The sequence below is a fragment of the Heteronotia binoei genome, chromosome 1, assembly GCF_032191835.1.
Source record: "Heteronotia binoei isolate CCM8104 ecotype False Entrance Well chromosome 1, APGP_CSIRO_Hbin_v1, whole genome shotgun sequence".
Taxonomy (NCBI): Eukaryota; Metazoa; Chordata; class Lepidosauria; order Squamata; family Gekkonidae; genus Heteronotia; species Heteronotia binoei.
The window spans coordinates 27,664,573-27,684,351 of NC_083223.1; positions in this window are offsets into that span (position 1 = coordinate 27,664,573).

The window sequence follows — 19,779 nt, forward strand, 5'->3', positions numbered from 1 at the left end:
GTCATGTATGTTATGTAATGTAATGCCAGGCAATGGAGATATATAAACTTTATAAAGGACATAGACAAGCACAATTAAAGATGTTTTTTTTTTCAAAAAGCAAACTTAAAATGAAACATGCTTAAAACATTCCTGCAATATTTTGTTTATTGAACAGTCTCTCATAACTGACACCTCCTGCTCTGAATTATCACATCAAACTGTCTGTGCTGTAGCACTTTTCAGTATGCTGGTCAAGCTGTAAACCTACTTTGAATGATTTGACATTCATTACAGAAATCTCATGGTCAGTGTCCTAAGCTTAGGAGGACTCGGGGAAAACATGAAATGTCTGGACATTACAAGCTTTTGTACATAAATTGCTTCATGTGCATGTCAAGAACATATGAAGGAATCATGAGAGAGTGGGGGCTATGTGTTTGTCTACAAAACTATCATCTTCCCAGAAAAATAACTACAATTCCTATGAGGCAGTGCAAGAATAGAGACTGCCATGTATAGTGGTCAGTATCAGTCTATCATCTGGGAAGTCCAGGTTCAAAACCCACACTCTACAAAAAAAATGTGCTGGGTGAACTTGGTCTCGACACACACTCTCAGCTTAATCCACTTCACTGACTTGTTATTCTTCATCTAAATAGTTCACATTGCTTTCCTACTGAAAAATACTGGATCATGAAGGCATGAATACAATGAAAAAGAGCGGGGGGGGGGGGACCAGGTTGCACTCTGGAAACCCGGAGCATAATGAGCCCAATAAAACACACACACACTGTTGCAAGGTACACAAAAGCTCATATCTTGAATAAAACTTTGTAGATCTTAAAGGCGCTTTGTATTTCTCCTGTGTGATTAAGGCAGATGAGCAAAGGGAAGGAGACTCAGTCAATGGAAAGGAAGAAAGGCTTGCCTTTGTCTTCTGTATGATTGAGGGAGCCTGACCAGAAAACAATCTCCAGCTCTTTCCCTTCTTCCCCTTGAAAGGAGCAGAGGGAGGAGCCTCAACCAATGCCAAGAACAGAGGCTTACCTATCTACCTCTCCTGTATGATTGAGAGAGTCTGGCAAAGCAAGCTGCGATACAGAAGTAACAGAACTGGAGAAGCAAGCAGGAGAGGCAGTTGCTTGAGGGCTGAATAGGAGCCTGTGGGGGACAAATCTGGCCTGTGGGCTGCACATATTTTTCTCTGTCACTTCCTTTACAAACCATACATTTGGTCTAAGCAGTAGACAAGTGCACCTTTAAGACCAACTAAGCTTTATTCAGAATGTAAGCTTTTGTATGCTCTTAAGCTGTCTATTGGGATACATTTGGTCTGTTTAGTCTTGATGAGCACAAACTCTAATTCTTTAGATACGAATTCTGGGGGATTCTTACTCATATGCTTACAGTTTATGTTTACAGACCTAGTCATGACAAAACCTCTATATTTTTGAAGGCTCTGCAATGGATGATATTGGAAGTTTAAAAAAACAACCCAAAAGCTGTTAGAGGTTTTACAACTGGAGATGTAATAGACAAGCTCCATTTAGCAGAAAGAAGGCACTTCATATTCTTTTCAACTCCGTTGGCTGGGGGTTTTTCCCCTCACAGCTTGCCATTCTTGAGGTAAGATGAGAAGGAAAATTTTTCTAAGCTGCAAGCTAAAAAACCCAAGACTAACTTCCATTTGGTGACAGAATACTGGGGTTTTATATGAAGAAAATTTGAGAAATCAAGGGTATGTTTCATGCAAAGATGGCCATGATAAAAGACAAAAATGGTAGGGACCTAACAGAAGCAGAAGAGATCAGGAAGAGGTGGCAAGAATACACAAAAGAATTATACAAGAAGGATCTCAATGTCCTTGACAACCATGACAGTGAAATCGCTGACCTTGAGCCTGGCATCCTGAAGTGTGAAGTCAAATGGTCCTTAGAAAGCATTACTAACAGCAAAGCGAGTGGAGATGATGATATTCCAGTTGAGCTATTCAAAGTCCTAAAAGATGATGCTGTTAAAGTGATGCACACATTATGTCAGCAAATTTGGAAAACACAACCGTTGCCACAGGATTGGAAAAGGTCAGTTTATATTCCAATCCCAAAGAAGGGTAATGCCAAGGAATGTTCAAACTATCGCACCATTGCACTCATTTCACATGCCAGCAAGGTCATGTTAAAGATCCTACAAGCTAGGCTTCAGCAGTATGTAGACTGGGAACTACCAGAAGTTCAAGTTGGGTTTCGGAGAGGTAGAGGGACTAGAGATCAAATTGCCAACATTTGATGGATTATGGAGAAAGAACATCTATTTCTGTTTCACTGACTTTGATTTGTGTGGATCACAATCAAAGCCTTTGATTGTGTGGATCACAACAAACTGTGGCAAGTCCTTAAAGAGATGAGAGTACCAGACCACCTCACATGTCTCCTGAGAAACCTGTATAAGGGTCAAGAAGCAACGGTCAGAATAGGATATGGAACAACTGATTGGTTTAGAATAGGAAAAGGAGTTCGACAAGGATGTATATTGTCACCCTGCTTATTTAATTTATATGCAGAGTATGTCATGCGGAATGCTGACCTGGATGAAGCGGAAGCCGGAATTAAGATTGCTGGGAAAAACAGCAACAACCTCAGATATGCAGATGACACCACTCTAATGGCAGAAAGTGAGGAGGACCTAAAGAACCTCTTGTTGAGGGTGAAAGAGGAGAGCACAAAAGTAGGCTTGAAACTCAACATCAAAAACCCTAAGATCATGGCATCTGGCCCCATCACACCATAGCAAATAGAAGGGGAAGACATGGAAGTAGTGACAGACTTCACATTTCTGGGATCCAAGATCACTGCAGATGGTGATTGTAGCCATGAATTAAAAGACGTTTGCTCCTTGGGAGGACAGCTATGGAGAACCTGGGCAATATAATAAAAAGTAGAGACATCACACTGCCAACAAAAGTCCGTATAGTCAAAGTGATGGTATTCCCAGTAGTAATGTATGGCTGTGAGAGCTGGACCATAAAGAAGGCCGAGTGCAGAAGAATAGATGCTATCGAGCTGTGGTGCCGGAGAAGAATTCTGAGAGTCCCTTGGACCGCAAGAAGATCCAGTCAGTCAGTCCTAAGGGAAATCAACCCAAACTGTTCCCTGGAAAGTCAGATGCTGAAGCTGAAGCTCAGTTCCTTAAATCTATTCTTCACCTCCACTGTCTATTCATAAAGGATGTGATCAAGGTCAAACTTGAATGGCCTAATGGCTTCCCCAGTTTTCTTCAGCTTAAGCCTGAATTTTGCAATGAGTAGCTCATGATCTGAACCACAGTCAGCTCCAGGTCTTGTTTTTGCTGACTGTAAGGAGCTTCTCCATCTTTGACTACAGAGTATATAATCAATCAATCAGTATTTATTTCAGTCAAAGACCAGAACAACAAGAGAAACTCATAAGAGTACAGTCCATAAAATCAAGGCTCTTCCAAATATTTCCTCTTACAAATTACAATGTAACAAAATTTTGCTACTGCCTGAGTTATTGAGGTCTGTGTATCTTCCAATAAAAATTTCTGAAGTACCTCAGATCTAAAATTTATATAAAACTTCAAGGGTTTGAATTTAGATAAAAGTGGGGTAATTAGATGCAATCTTTCCTCTCGATAAAGTTCATAGTGGAGAAGGATTTGCAAGAGCATTTCAACACATTTTCTGAACAAATACAATATCGATAGATGGGAGAACCTACCAGCTAATACTGCAGATGGAAAAACATCAAGGCGAGCCGTTGAGAAGGCTCATCTATGTCTTGCATATGTTATATTCGACAGATAAGGAGCGGATGTATAATCTGGCCATGATTTTAATCTGGAATAATTTGCAGGAAGCAGTGCTTTATCATTTTGGAGTTCAATGTCACTCAGTCTCCAAAATACCAGAGCTTTTACTTCATTCAGGCCCCTCTCAAAAAGTTCTTCTGGATTCAGACCAATTGCTCTGATCTTTTCAATAATCTTAGCAGACCAGAAATGATAGGGGTCCGCTGCAAGTAAAAATGGGATTAGAGTATATAATCAATCTGATTTCTGTGTTGCCTATCAGGTGATGTCCATGCCTTTTAGGTTGTTGGAAGAGGGTGTTTGCTATGACCAACTTGTTCTCTTGACAAAATTCTATTAGACTTTGCCTGGCTTCATTTTGTTCTCCAAGGCCAAACTTGTTAGTTCCAGTTACCTTTAGACTTCCTACTTTGGCATTCCAGTCAGTGGTTGGGGCATAGTCTCACATTATTGTGATATTGAATAGTTTATCTTGGATATGGACTGAGATCATTCTGTCATTTTTGAGATTGTATGTCATTACTGCCTTCCTCACTCTCTTGTTAACTATAAAGGCCACACCATTTCTTCTACAGGACTCTTGCCCACAGTAATAGATGTAATGAACCTCTGAGTTAAATTCACCCATTCCCATCCATTTTAGTTCACTGATTCCCAAGATGTCAATGTTCAGTCTTGACTGCATCCAGCTTACCTTGATTCATAGATCTTACATTCCGCATTCCAATGCAGTATTGTTTTTTGCAGCATCAGACTTTCCTTTCACCATCAGACACATCCACAGCTGAGCATCCTTTTGGCTTTGGTCCAGCCGCTTCACTCTTTCTGTGGTTACTTGGACTTGCCCTGCACTTTCCCCCAGTAGCATATTGGGCACCTTCTGACCTGAAGGGCTCATCTTCCAGCACCATATCTTTTAGCCTTTTGTCCATGGGGTTTTCTTGGCAAGAATACTGAAGTGGTTTGCCATTTCCTTCTCCAGTGGATCACATTTTGTCTGGGTTCTCAGCTGTGGCCTATCCATCTTGGGTGGCCCTGCATGGCATAGCCCACAACTTCACTGAACTGTCAAGGCAGCAATACATGAAAGAGGAATTAATCTTTAGGATATCACAATACTCAAGATGAGTGATTCACTGCTGTAACCAGTACACTATCAGTCCACACGAACATGTTTTGGATTTACACTATTACATTTTGGACTTATGCTGTCATACTGACATATATTAGTTATGCTATCATAGAACTTAGCTGGTATCCTATGCATTTTATGAATTGGATTTAGGACAGTGCTGTTAACCTACTGTTACAGACTTAAGTCTGGATCCACTCGTGCTAGAGCTCTTGCACAAGTGGAAATGTAAGAAAGAGACCAGAGTAGCTGCTAGTGCTAAGTCAAACTTGTATTTTCACTAGCATTTCTGCTTGCACAATTTTTTCTTTTGTTTCCACTTGCAGACTGCTGGCTCCAAGCCTAAAACTGGATTCATGTGCCCCACTTAAAGCTTTTTAGCATGCTTCCCACTATTTGAGTGCATGTGTGATACAGTATCAGATTTCTGGATCAGTTGCTGGTGGTTGATATACAATCGGATTTCCAACCTTCCTGCACTTTACAATGCACCTGTGATTTCAGCCTAATATATTTCCATTGCTGAAATCTATCCTGGACAACTATTGGGTGGAAGAGGCTGGAGTATGTTAGCAAGTTTACAATCAAGAAAACCCCTTCCACAGAGCAAAGCAAAGATTTAGTTGCTGAGAAGTTCAGAGAAGCATACTTTATTCCCATTCCCCCATCTGCAAAATTCTGGTGCCAGTTTGAAGACTTTCTGCATTTTCAAAACAGGCCAATACTTTTTATTGAAACCAATTGCTCTAGAATGCTGGGCAATTTTATTTATGGTGTCATTAAACCAACATATGTATTTGGATTTAGGAGTAGTGTCACAGTCAGGCTTTAGGTGGCTGGAAACGAATGTCATCTAGGGAGGGTATCATTTGTCCACAGCAATCTTTTAAGGCTGTTTAATGGTACCTGGAGTTTGATATGCTCAGGGGGTTTTTTGTAGCAGGAAGTTCTTTGCATATTAGGTCACACATCCCTGATGTAGCCAATTCTCCAAGAGTTTACAGAACTCTTCTTATAGGGCCTACTGTAAGCTCTTGGAGGACTGACTACATCAGGGGTATGTGGCCTAATATGCAAATGCAAGTAGGCTATGGAGCAGATTACTGGAAAGTTTGCCTACTCGCATAAGCATGCCTGCCCATCAACTAAACTCTTCTGAGGCAGTGCTTATGCAGTCTTATTGGCAAAGGCAAAGTGGGTGAATGTCAGAGACAGGGCCCTTTTGATTGTGACACCATGTGATTCTTCCTCAGCACTCAGATATCTGCCTGGTGCTAAGCTTATTAAATTTTAGGTGTCATAAGACATTTTTGGTCTCTCAGGTTTTTTCCTCTCCTTCCTTCTTCTGTGTTGGGGTATTTGTGTGTGTGTGAGAGAGAGAGAGAATTTTAACATTTTTTTAAATATATATATTGATTGAAATTTATTCTGATATCAAAAGATCTGTTACATTTCTCTACCACAGTGTGTGTGTGTGTGTGTGTGCATGCACGCGTGTGTACATCCATGTAAAGTGTTCTCAAATCACAGCCAATTTATGGTAATCTCAGCAAGGTGCTTTTAAGGCAAGTGGTTAATTCCTTTCAACTCCTTCCTCTGCTTCCTTGCAGATCTCTGTGCATTAATGTAATGAAGTAGCTGAGTTTAAAAATCAATTGAATTTAGAAATTCCCAGTTCAAACTTCATCTCAAGGATTAATTCTTTAGGAAGTTCAAGACGATCCACTTCCCCTTGGCATCACCCTCTAATATAGGAACTATAACAAAAACATGTGTTCCACAAACAGATCCCTGTCAAGTGCCTTGCCAGTTTTTCTGTTTGTTGAAGAACGTTCACTCCTGTCTTCTTGCTCTTTTGCTGCGGCTATCTAAATTCCTTCACACTGGTCTGAGGGGTTGCTAAGGGAAACCAAAGTCACGCCTCCAGATTAGGAGAACCTGTGGAAGGGGCTTGGAAATGTCTTGGGGGGGAGGGATTGCTGATTGCTGCTTCCCACTTCCTTGCTTCCTGCTTTCCTTTGAAAATGTAATGGTTTAAGTTACCTTATATAAGAGGGCAAAACACCCACCTTGCCAGTCTTGCAAAGTTCGTCCTGCCTATATACTGCTGTCATGAGTCAATAAACAACCATGAAGTGGACTGTTTGTGCTCTCTGAACTGCTGGAGTCTTGACAATCCCAAGCGGTTCCTTTTCCCAGAGAGTGAGAAAGCCTTTGCAGATGACCAAGAGGAGGAGAAAGTTATGCATGGATGGTGATATCATGCATGCACCATAGCATCAAGAACTCTTCTAGCCTGTTTTTTTTCAAATGCTATTAATGCTGAGGAAGTTAAAAAAAAATGTAATGCCATCCCCTGCATTCTAGAGTGGTACAGTCCATCCTACCACTTTAACTTACTGTAACTTTGGCTGGCCAGGTCTCCCATTAATTAGGATTGCCAACTGTGATCTGGGAAATTCCTAGCTATTTGGGGGTAGAGACTGAGGAGGGCAGAGTTTGGGGAGGGAAGGGAGCTTAGAAGGGATGTAAGCCCTCCCCCCCCATCCACCATGTTCTCCAGGAGAACTGATCTTTGTAGTCAGGAGATCAGTTGTAATTCTAAGAGAATTGCAGGCCCCACCTGGCATTTGGCAACCATAGCAGGAGACTTTCTGTCCTGCAGCCCTGCTTGCATAACATGCAATGATGTCACTTGCTGCTTAACTCTAGAAGTGAAGTTGTGGCATCAGCATGTCCTCACCCCACTAAATCTCCTGTTTGTTGCCAGTGCTTGTCTGGCAACCCTATTCTGCTGCTTCATTTGCCTAAAGTTCCTTAATGAGCTGATAACTAAAATTAAGCCTTTGAGTATGTCCTATGAGGCAAAAGTTAGTTTGAGATCTTACTACTTTTACAGATCCAATAATACTGACCTACCTTACAGGGTTGTTTTAAGGACAACAATATGCTAATGTGTAGGGCTATGATCTGGGAAACCCATGTTCAAATTCTTACTGTGCCACAGAAGCTTGCTGGGTGACCTTGGGCCAGCCACACACTTTCAGCCTAGCCTACTTCACATGGCTGCTATGACGATAATTGTCAAGTCTGCAGATTCAATGATGAGTCGATGTAGGTACAAAGAAACTATTTTATTGATACTGAATACTTGTGGCCTAAGCCAAGGCTTGAAAAGACTGAAGGACATACAGTAGATACATTGCATATAAGGTATACTTCAAAGGGATTCCTACGGGTAGGGGAATTGTGCAGGGAACATTCACACATAGATGTTACAAATACATTCTCATGTTGATTAGAGGCCATCTGGCCTTGATGCTTTCAGGCTCCTTTCTCTCCCCCGAGCCTGAGTTGAGAAGGTTCAGATAAGACTTTTCACACATCACCATATCAAAGCAGGAATATTCTCTAAAAGGGAGGGGGGAACAGGAAAGGGTTTGCTAGCAACATTTGGTTACGCTTTGGTTCTACCCAGCATGCTCTTTGTTTGAGCCAAAGTTAAAGCCATACTTGACATACTGCCCCCCCTAAGCCGCCTCTACCGCCCTGTTAGAACATTTTTGATGGAACCTCTTGATCAGGTCTGGGGCTGATATATCTTTCTCAGCCACCCACTCATTTTCGCTGGAAGGGAAATGTTTCCATTTTATTAGATAGTACAAGATCCCCTTTTTGACTTTAGAGTCCAGGATTTCTTGGACTTCGTGGAGGTTCTGGTTCCCAATCAGGATAGGTTGGGGGGCTAGTGCTCGAGGGTGCCAGACCGAAGCCCTGGGGTCCCGACGGAGCAAGCTGCAATGAAATACAGGGTGCACTTTACTAAACATTTTTGGCAGCTCTAGCTCTACCGACACCTGATTAATAACTCTCGAGATTTTGAAAGGTCCCAAAAATTTATAAGCCAGTTTCTTAGAAGGTTGGCTGAGTGTCAAGTTTTTAGTGGATACAAATACGGAGTCTCCTACTTTGAAGTCCCAAGCTGGAACATGGGACTTGTCATATTGTTTTTTGTAGGCTTCCTTGGTCGCTTCTAAATTCTCCTGGATTGTTTTCCAGCTTCCGCTCGGCCCTTGCCACCATTGCTCAAAAGACGTTGATTCAGGGGAAGGGTCCCCTCCAGGCAACAACAGCATTGGTTTTCCCTCATACCTGTTTACAGTGGAAAAGGGGGAAGCCTTGGTGGAGCTATGCATGCTATTATTGTACCCATACTCAGCAAAGGGGAGTAGATCCACCCAGTTGGACTGCCGGTGGTTAATGAAGCAACGTAAATATTGTTCCAGAAGTCCATTTACACGTTCCGTCTGTCCGTCCGTCTGGGGGTGGTAGGCGGAACTCAACCCCTGCTCTATTCTGGCTAGTTTGCAAAACTCCCGCCAGAAGTTGGCATCGAATTGCGGGCCGCGGTTGCTAATCACCTTGTCGGGGAATGAGTGAAGCCGGACCATGTGATTGAAAAAGAGGAGGGCTAACTTCTTAGCCGTGGGCAGTTGGGCACAGGGAATGAAGTGGGCTTGTTTGGAAAAAATGTCCACTATCACCAATATCACCGTTTTCCCATGGGAGGGCGGCAGCTCCACAATAAAGTCCATTGACACCACTGACCAGGGACGCTTGGCCGTTTCTAGGGGCTTGAGCAGCCCCGGGGCTTTACCGCCCCTTCTCTTTGCCATGATACAGATGGGGCATGAGACTACGAATTCCGACACGTCCTTTTTGAGGGACAGCCACCAGAATTGTCTACTGATTAAGTGGAGCGTTTTGATGTTGCCAAAATGCCCTGCCAGTTTGTTAGAGTGGCAGAATTGCAACACCTCTGCCCTTAAGCTTTTGGGGACATAGAGTTTCTCTCCTTTATACCACAGCCCGTCTCCCCTCTTTTGGATGTCTCCTGGGCGGTCGTCTCCCTCCAGCCAAGACCGCCACATTTTCAGAGCAAAAGTTACTGCGAAAGCCTCCTTGTCCCAAACCGACCAGTTTCTTTGCTCGCCTGAGAATTTTCTGGAGATATAGGCACAAGGTTTCAGTCGCCCTTTCCCATCCCTCTGCATGAGTATGGCTCCGACGGCCACATCGGAAGCATCACATTGCACAATGAAGGGCCACTGATCATCGGGGTGGCTCAGGACCGGCTCGCTAGTGAACAAGTGTTTTAATATATCGAAGACTGTTTGGCACTTCAGACTCTAATTAAGATGGGCTCCCAGTCATTTCGCCTCTGGCCCCTTCCCTTTGGTTTTTAGCAACTCGGTCAGGGGAAGGGTGATCTGGGCGAACCCGAGGAATGATTGGAGCTGTCTACGTGTTCTCGGGGGAGCCCATTCCAATACTGCCTGCACCTTTGCCGGGTCCATCACCAATCCCTCCCCCGACACCCGAAATCCCAAATAATCCAGTTCAGTTTTATGGAATTCACACTTAGACAGTTTAGCATACAGCTGATGTTTCAACAGGGTGCTTAGCACCTCTCTCACTAACTTCACATGTGACTGCTCATCTTGTGAGTAAATAATGATGTCATCCAGGTACACCACCACCCCCTTGAATAAAAACTTTCTGAGCACATCATTTATAAAGTTCATGAATACCCCCGGGGCCCTCTGTAGTCCGAAGGGCATGACTAGGTATTCAAACTGTCCCATAGGTGTGTTAAATGCGGTCTTCTACTCATAATAATAATAATAAAATTTTATTTATACCCCGCCCTCCCCGCCGGGGCAGTCTCAGGGCGGCTTACAGGGTGTGGCAAAGCCATGTTAAACAATAAAACAGTTATACATTTCTAAACCATTTAAAATTTACCATTAAGTTTACATAATATAAAAGTCTAAAATCAAACTAAAATAATCTCATCTTATTGCTATCTCAATTGTTGATGTTAGTGATGGCATGGTGTTCATTTCAGGTTCCATCTTGGAAGGCTAGCCGGAAGAGGGCAGTTTTGCACGCCCTACGAAATTGGCTAATGTCCCGAAGGGCCCGCACCTCTTCCGGCAGCTGGTTCCACCATTGGGGTGCTTTTATAGAGAAGGCCTGTTCTCTGGTTATTTTTAGTTTGGCCTCCTTTGGCCCAGGTACTTCCAGAAGGTTTTGTGAGCTGGATCGCAGTGCTCTCTGGGGAACATATGGAGAGAGGCGGTCCCTAAGGTAAACAGGTCCTCGGCCATATAGGGCTTTAAAGGTAATAACCAGCACCTTGTAACGAACTCGGTAAGTAACTGGCAGCCAGTGTAGCTCCCACAGCCCAGCCCGCACATGTTCCCACCGAGGTATGCCCAATAGCAGTCTGGCTGCTGCATTCTGCACTAGCTGCAGTTTCCGGGTTCGGCACAGGGGCAGCCCCATGTAGAGGGCATTACAGTAGTCTAGCCTCGAGGTGACCGTTGCATGGATCACTGTTGCCAGGTCATTGCGCTCCAGGAAGGGAGCCAACTGCCTCGCCCGCCTAAGGTGGAAAAAGGTGGATTTGGCAGTGGCTGCTATCTGGGCCTCCATTGTCAAGGAAGACTCCAGTAGCACTCCCAAGCTCCTGACCATGCGCACTGGTATCAGTGATGCACCGTCAAAAGCTGGAAGGGAGATCCCTCCCTCCGGACCACCACACCCTAGACAAAGGACCTCTGTCTTCGCTGGATTCAGTTTCAGCCCACTCGACCTGATCCAGTCTGCCACGGCTTGCAGCACCCGGTCCAGATTTATAAAAACATCGGCAGCCCAGCCGTCCATCAATAGATAGAGCTGGGTGTCATCCGCGTACTGGTGTCATCCATGCACTCATCCCCCTCCTTGATGCACACTCGGAAGTACGCGTCTCTCAAGTCCAGCTTGGTAAAGATCTTGCCCTCAGATACTGTGCTTAACAAGTCTCTGATGAGGGGGATGGGGTAGGCGTTGTTCGTGGAAATCGCATTAATCCCGCAAAAGTCCATGCAAAGCCTACGCGAGCCATCCTTCTTCTTCCTAAACAATACCGGAGCCACGTGGGGGACCGTTGCCGGTCTGATAAATCTCTCCAAGTTATGGTCTAAGAACTTGCGGAGCTCCTTTTTCTCCGCCCAGCCCATGGGGTATAGTTTGGCTCTGGGCAGGGTTTCCCCTGGGATCAGTTCTATGGCACAGTCTGTGTTCTGGTGGGGAAGTAATTGGTTCGCCCCTTGTTCGCTAAACACCCCCATCAAATCTCGGTATGCTTTCGGGACTACGTGGGTCTCCTCCACCAACATACACGCCCTCTCTTTGGCCACCAGAGCTCGCAGGCTCCAGGCCGGATCCCAGAGGTGCGCCTTGCAAAGGGGATCTATGAACCTGATAGGGTCCTCCCCACCTTATGCGGGGGTCATGCTTTGCTAACCAGCCCACCCCCAGAACCACTGAGTAGGAGCATGAGGGGGTGATGATGAAGGGTTCCTGATCCCAGTGTTCCTCAATCCCCATTGGTAAAAACTGAGTCTCTAGTCTGCACGGCTCCCCTCGCATCACCAACCCATCCATCTGCTCGAATTGCATCAGGCAGGGTAGAGGGGAGCTCTTGAGTCCCAGAGCTTCCACCAGGTTGGGGATGATCAGTCCCCGATTGCACCCTGAGTCTATTAGGGCCCGCACCTGCATGAACCTTTTCAGTTTCGTGTTCAGCAGCCTCACTACTACAAAATATAAACGTCCCATTACTCTCACCCTCAGCGGTGCCGGCTCCTCCTCGACCTGCTGGTTGGCACCATTTAGAGCAGGTCATTCTCGTTTCCCGCCGACTCAGACGCCCAAGTCAGCTCTGCCGACAACAGGACATCCTCCTCCGGCTCCTCTACTATGGCGAGGCTGCTCTTCGCCGCTTCCTTAGGGCGGCCAGTCAGTTTCTTGGGGGTTAGGGTGCTTGTCTTCACCCCCCCTGGGGGAACCTTGGGGGGCTGGGCAGCTGGAGGCGAGGTGGTTCGGGTCGCCACATCGGAAGCACTTGCGAGGTCCCACAGGCGCCCCCCCCAAGGCTTTCTTGGACTCGGCCTTGGGTGGGGGAGTTTTCTGCGGCCCCTCCCCGGACTGGTGCTGGCACTGCATCACCACCCACTTCATGTTGGTCTTGACCTCTCATGCCAATTGTATCCATCCTACCAAGGTGGTAGTTCTGGCTTGGGTGAGGGCCTGATCCAGGATGCCTGCGTTCAGCCCCCGGGTGAAGTGCTCGATTTTCATCAGCTTACTCCATCCTCACACCTTGGCTGCGTTTGCTCGGAACTCCGCTGCGTACTCACGGATGGTTCGGGAACCCTGTTGCATGTCCCACAAGGCTTCTAGAGCCTGTGTCTCCTGTAGCGGGTCTTCGTACTGGGCCAACAGAGCCTGGAGGAAAGTTTGCACATAGTCCAGTTCCGGGCTCATGGCCTCGTACAGGCTCACGTACCATCTCTTTGCGGCTCCCTTCAGTATCGACCCCAGGTAGTTAATTGACTGAACTCATCGGGGAAGGTGTTCCCCCAGTAGTACATGTAGCTGTTTGCCTGGATGGCAAAGTATTCCACCTCGTCCGGGTCCCCGTCAAAGGTGGCTTCTAGCTCCCTGCCTCCCCCTCCATCCCTTAGGCCTGCCAATGCTGCCTGCCGTGGCACTTGCCCCGCCACTGGCAGTGCTGCCAGAGCTGATGGCGGGGCCGTGGCCAGTCGTGACGGTGGAGGCTGAGGTGGTCTCCGTGGCCCGGCTAATCCCAAGGCGCGGGAGATATGGGTGGTCATAGCCTGCATCTCGTCCTTCAGGCCCTTGATCGCACCATCCACTTCTTTTCGGACCATGGCCCGAAACAGGCGGGCATCTTCCTCATGCATGTCCTTAGGCAGCGGCTCCTCTCCCCCTTTCTCTTCACCTTCAGGGTTTTCCTCTTGCTCTCGGACCTCAAGGGTGGCATCAGCCTTGCCCAACTCCAGTGCGCCCGGGTTGTCGGGTTCCGTCTTGGTCGTCCGCACTCTCCTCATGTGGCGGGTCATGATCGCTTCCCTGTGAGCGGGAGCCTCGTCCATGGTGGTGGTTGAGGTTCGCGGTTGCCACTGCCAAGGGGTGACCACGAACTGGAACTGTGGAGGGGAAACCGCGGCTCGCCTGGCGTCTAAGACGTGCCAAGATGCCGCCGGCTCTTCCTCCAAGTTAGGGAGTTCTCCGTCTCCTGGAACCTTTTTGGCCATCAGGTTACAAAGTTGCCAGGGCGGTTGAGCTCTGAAAGGGAGTTTTTTCAAAATGTCAAGTCTGCAGATTCAATGATGAGTCAATGTAGGTACAAAGAAACTATTTTATTGATACTGAATACTTGTGGCCTAAGCCAAGGCTTGAAAAGACTGAAGGACATACAGTAGATACATTGCATATAAGGTATACTTCAAAGGGATTCCTACGGGTAGGGGAATTGTGCAGGGAACATTCACACATAGATGTTACAAATACATTCTCATGTTGATTAGAGGCCATCTGGCCTTGATGCTTTCAGGTCCCTTTCTCTCCCCCGAGCCTGAGCTGAGAAGGTTCAGATAAGACTTTTCACACATCACCATTTCAAAGCAGGAATATTCTCTAAAAGGGAGGGGGGACAGGAAAGGGTTTGCTAGCAGCATTTGGTTACACTTTGGTTCTACCCAGCATGCTCCTTGTTTGAGCCAAAGTTAAAGCCAGACTTGACAATAATATGAAGGAAAGGAGAAAGTGGGTATAAATGAAGTAAATAAATAAAATAATTGATAAATAATACGTTATGATAGCTCCAGACATCTCTCTGCCTGAAGATATCTTCATATCAAGTACTCTTCCCATGTTTAGGTTACTGTATACTACTTGCTTCTTTGTTTTTGGGATTGGGAGAGTTTAGCTTGTGTCTGCTTTGCTCTGTCTGTGTAACAAGTATAAGTATTTGTTTCTACCCTACAGAGAGGTTTGGAGGTGCCTTCTCAAGGCCATCTTATCTCATCCCAGAACTTGCTGAAACTGCTCATTGTCTGGGAGGGGAAAGGTGTCTGTGTGAACCACTTTGTAATTCCTTGTGTGGGTTTTTGCACTATCATTTGGAGGGTTAAATAAGAGCCCTGGAGAGGGTATATACTTCTGCCAGATCTGATACAGTCATTTATTGCTACTGATTCTATCAATCAATAAAGCCAACCTGAAATCCTGGAGGCCTACTTTGATTGAGGACAGTGCCAGAACTGACATGTCCTGTAACCCTACAGAAAATTATATCAGTGATAGTTGTGGGTTTTTTATTGTAAATTTGTCCCCTAGGGCTCTTGGCCAATAGGTTAGTTAGAAATTTAAATAATAAATTATATATTGAAGCAGTACAAACTCTTCCCCTAAAGCAATTGTAAATCCTAAACCTTTTAGAACTTCTTGAGTACAGCTCTTAGTTTCCCAGCTGGATCAGTTTATATCTGCTTTTCTGACCAGTATTTGCTTAAGTATGCTCAGATTCTATCAAGTCTGCTTGAAAGGAAAGGAAACAGCCCCCAGTTTCCCAGGATCCAAGCAAAGCACAAATGAAATCTTTCATCAGCTAGCTTCCTTCTCAGCCTCAGAGGCTGAAATACAGCTTCCAGACTCTTGGCAGGATCTGCCCCCTCAGCTTGTTATCTTTGGAGTCAAGATTTGCCTTGACCCCAAAAGTGACCATAAAATGCTAAAAGTATTTTCTTTACTGGCTAAGGAAAACGCTATTTGGTGCTCCTCAGCCATTCATCTGTCACTGAAATTTCTAGAGATTGTATCTGGGCTGTTGTCTCTTTGCCCGTAGTTGCCACAAGGCAATGCTCATGGCAGGAATAGCTGTTTGTATTGCAACTAAAAAGAAATGTTTTGTGCACTCTCCCATTCCTCTTCAGAGGCACAATAGGCTGTTTTATTGCCAAAAGACATGCCACTTCCTCACAGATCTTTGTGTTTATGTGTCTTCAGCTGCAAGACTGAAAACTCTACATTTGCAGAAGCGCTATTATAACCAATGGCTTGGTTGCGCTGCTTTTTTTGCTGCTGGACTTTTTCTACAAAAAAGCCCTGTGTGAAATAATGATGATGTCATGGCCTAATATGTAAATGAGTTCCTGCTGGGAATTCTACAAAAAAAGCCCTGCCTATGACTGAGCATTACCTACAGGCAGGGCATTCAGCAGAAGAAATGAGAGTTTTCATATTATATGTCCATAAAAATAAAGCACGCACACGATAGAATACAACTAAAATTTTATTGCAGAAGGAGGCAAGATTCATTTTTGAGTTAAACACCTTGACACCTTTTGGAATGAATCAGAGTCTGGAACTTTCCTCATTTATTTGATGTGGTCCCTTTAAATTAGGAGTCTGTAATTGCATATATTGTGAGCATGTCTGACTCATAGTAGAGAGCTTATTGATTCCATTGTAATTTTGAGCTGTGCCTTGCCTGTTTGTTGTTGACATGTTTTTAATATACCATTGTTTGCTTTTGTCTCAGTGAGATTGTCAGTTTGTTTATGTTCTTTTATATCTTTGTAGTTACATTAAACAGCTGTTAATGAAGAAGAAATGTTTTGAAATGCCAAGAAAGATACCTGGGAAGGGCGTTTTCAGCTGCTGTTATCTTGGGAATGTCCTCAGATATATACTATAAACCAGGGGTCATTTAGTAGAAAAAGCTTTCCAGGAACTCCTTAGCATAACTTATTTGCATATGCCACACCCCCTGACATCACTGGAAGTGTATCAGAAGGCAACACCCACAGCTCAAACTCCACCACAAAATCCTCAGGTGTTCAACTCAGAGCTGGCGATCTGGAGCAAAATTACCTGAGCTACAGAAAGCATCTCACTGTCAGGCGATGGAGACTCAAGGACGTATTCATTTAAACAATGTATACTTTATTGGAAACGCATAGCTTGAAACAGAAGTTGAGACTAATACCTTGGTATGGGTGTTTCGGGGTCTTATGGAATCTACTTCAAAGCAATATCTAAACAATAGCCGTATTCTCAAAACAAAGGGGAGTCAAGGTGCAAACTTTCACACGAGAGCTCTCTCTTATCTCTTAGCCTTCTGTCTTCTGGTTTGATCCTGGACCACTTCGACCTGCACAGCTTGGAGGAAGTTGACAGAATCCTTGTCACTGCACGCCCAACTACCTGTGATCTGGACCCATGCCCCTCCTGGCTAATTAAGGCCTGCCGGGAGGAGATAAGATGTCCTATATGGGACATCATAAATAGATCTCTTTCGGAGGGCTCTTTTCCAACGCCCTTGAAGGAGGCAGTGGTCCGCCCTCTCTTGAAAAAGGCTACATCTGATCCGGCCGAATTGGCTCACTATCGGCCGGTTTCAAATTTTCCCTTTTTGGGCAGAATCATTGAGAGGGCTGTGGCGTTGCAGTTACAGGGCTTCTTGGATGACAGTTCCACCTTAGACCCATACCAGTACAGCTTCCGCCCGGGCCATGGGATGGAGACACTGTTGGTCGCACTCATGGTTGACCTCCGACGACATCTGGATTGAGGCGGCTCGGCAGTATTGCTGTTGTTAGACCTATCGGCTGCGTTCGATATGGTTGACCATCGGCTGCTGACCCGCCGCCTCGCCAACGCAGGAATCTGGGGGATAGCCTTACAGTGGCTTTCCTCCTTCCTTGAGGGTCGGGGACAAAGGGTGGCGATTGGAGGAGAGCTGTCCCAGAAGCGCTTACTCAATTGTGGGGTGCCTCAGGGGGCAGTTCTCTCTCCGATGTTGTTTAACATCTTCATGCACCCCCTTGCCCAGATCACCCAAAGGTATGGACTGGGCTGTCATCAGTATGCTGATGACACCCAGCTCTATCTATTGATGGGCACCTGGACTGGCGACGTCCCTGAGAATCTGGACCAGGCGTTGCAAGCCATGGCAGGGTGGATCAAGTCGAGTGGGCTGAAGTTGAATCCAGTGAAGACAGAGGTCCTTTGCGTGGGTCGAGGTGGGCCAGGGGAGGAGATCTCCCTACCAGCCTTTGACGGTGTGTTGCTGATACCAGTGCGCAGGGTCAAGAGCCTGGGAGTGCTTCTGGAGCCTTCCTTGACAATGGAGGCACAGATAGCAGCCACTGCTAAAGCCGCCTTTTTCCATCTTAGGAGGGCGAAGCAGCTGGCCCCCTTCCTGGAACGTGGCGACCTAGCAACAGTGATCCATGCAACAGTCACCTCGAGGTTGAACTACTGTAATTCCCTCTACATGGGACTGCCCCTGTACTGAACTTGGAAACAGCAGCTAGTGCAGAATGCGGCAGCCAGGCTGTTGTTGGGACTACCTCAGTGGGAGCACATGCAGCCTAGGTTGCGGGAGCTGCACTTGCTGCCAATCGTGTTCCGAGTTCATTACAAGGTGCTGGTTATTACCTTTATGGCCAAGGACCTGTCTACCTTAGGGACCGCCTCTCTCCATATATCCCCCAGAGAGCACTGAGATCTAGCTCCCAAAATCTCTTAAAAATCCCTGGACCAAGGGAGGCCAAACTGAAAACAACTCGAGAGCAGGCCTTCTCAATAACGGCTCCCCATTGGTGGAATCAATTACCAGCGGAGGTTCGAGCCCTGCGGGACTATAATCAGTTCCGTAGGGCCTGTAAAACTGTCCTTTTTCAAATGCCCTACAAGATTGAATCCTGAAGTGACACCTAGCCATCTGATATACACTGTCTTGTATTATAGCACCTTAACTGTTGTGGTTTTAATTAAATTATTTAAATGTATTTTATTGTATTTTATTGTATAATGTTTTTATTGTAATCATGGCACTTTCCATGTCTGTAAGCCGCCCTGAGCCTGCCTTGGCGGGGAGGGCGGAATATAAATAAAAATTATTATTAGCCCCTGGGAAGAGGCTAGCTAGCAGTCATATCTAATAACAGTTACATTCCTTTGGTCTCACTGTCTCCTAAACACATTTTGCACTTCAAACATTCTCTTTGATATGCATGCGGACTATAGCATTTACCTAGACTAAGAATTAGTTCTTGTTCTTGTTCTGTTTCTGTGATCAGTCTATTCCCCCCCCCCCCATGGCTCCGTTTTCCCGGTCTTTTTCCCTGACTGGGTGGTCACGCCCCCTGCAATGGCTGAGGGCGGAACGAGGGAGTCTATGGTTTCCTCCCTTTGGCTCTCATGTTGCGGCAGCCTCGAGAGGGCGTCGGCTAAGAAGTTCTTTGAGCCGGGGATGTGACATAGGGTGAAATCGAATTTAGCAAAAAACCCCGCCCACCTAATCTGTTTGGCAGTTAATTTTCGGTGCCCGGTGAGTGCCTCTAGGTTTTTGTGATCTGTCCAGATTTCAAACGGCACTCTGGCCCCTTCCAACCAGGACTGCCAAGTTTTTAAAGCAAACGTTACTGCAAATGCTTCTTTGTCCCAAACTGACCAGTTGCGCTGTTCATTGGAAAACTTTTTAGATATGTATGCGCATGGTCTCAATCTGCCCTCAGGGTCTTTCTGCATTAATATGTCACATTGCACCGTCACATTGCACCACAAAGGGTTTTAGTTCATTGGGGTGCATTAGAATTGGTTCGCTGGTGAACAGTCTTTTTAGTTTCTCGAATGCTTCTTGGCATTTGGGGGACCAAGCCAATTTAGAGTCTGTTTTTTTCGCCTCCGGTCCCCGCCCCATGGTTTTTAACAGGTCTGTCAGTGGTAGCATGACCTTAGCAAAGCCTTCAATGAACCCCCTGTAAAAATTCGCAAATCTGAGGAAAGATTGGAGCTGTCTACGTGTTCTCGGGGGTTCCCAATCCAATACTGCCTGGATTTTTACTGGGTCCATAGCTAAACCCTTCCTGGACACCCTAAATCCCAAGTAATCTAGTTCCTTCTGGTGGAAT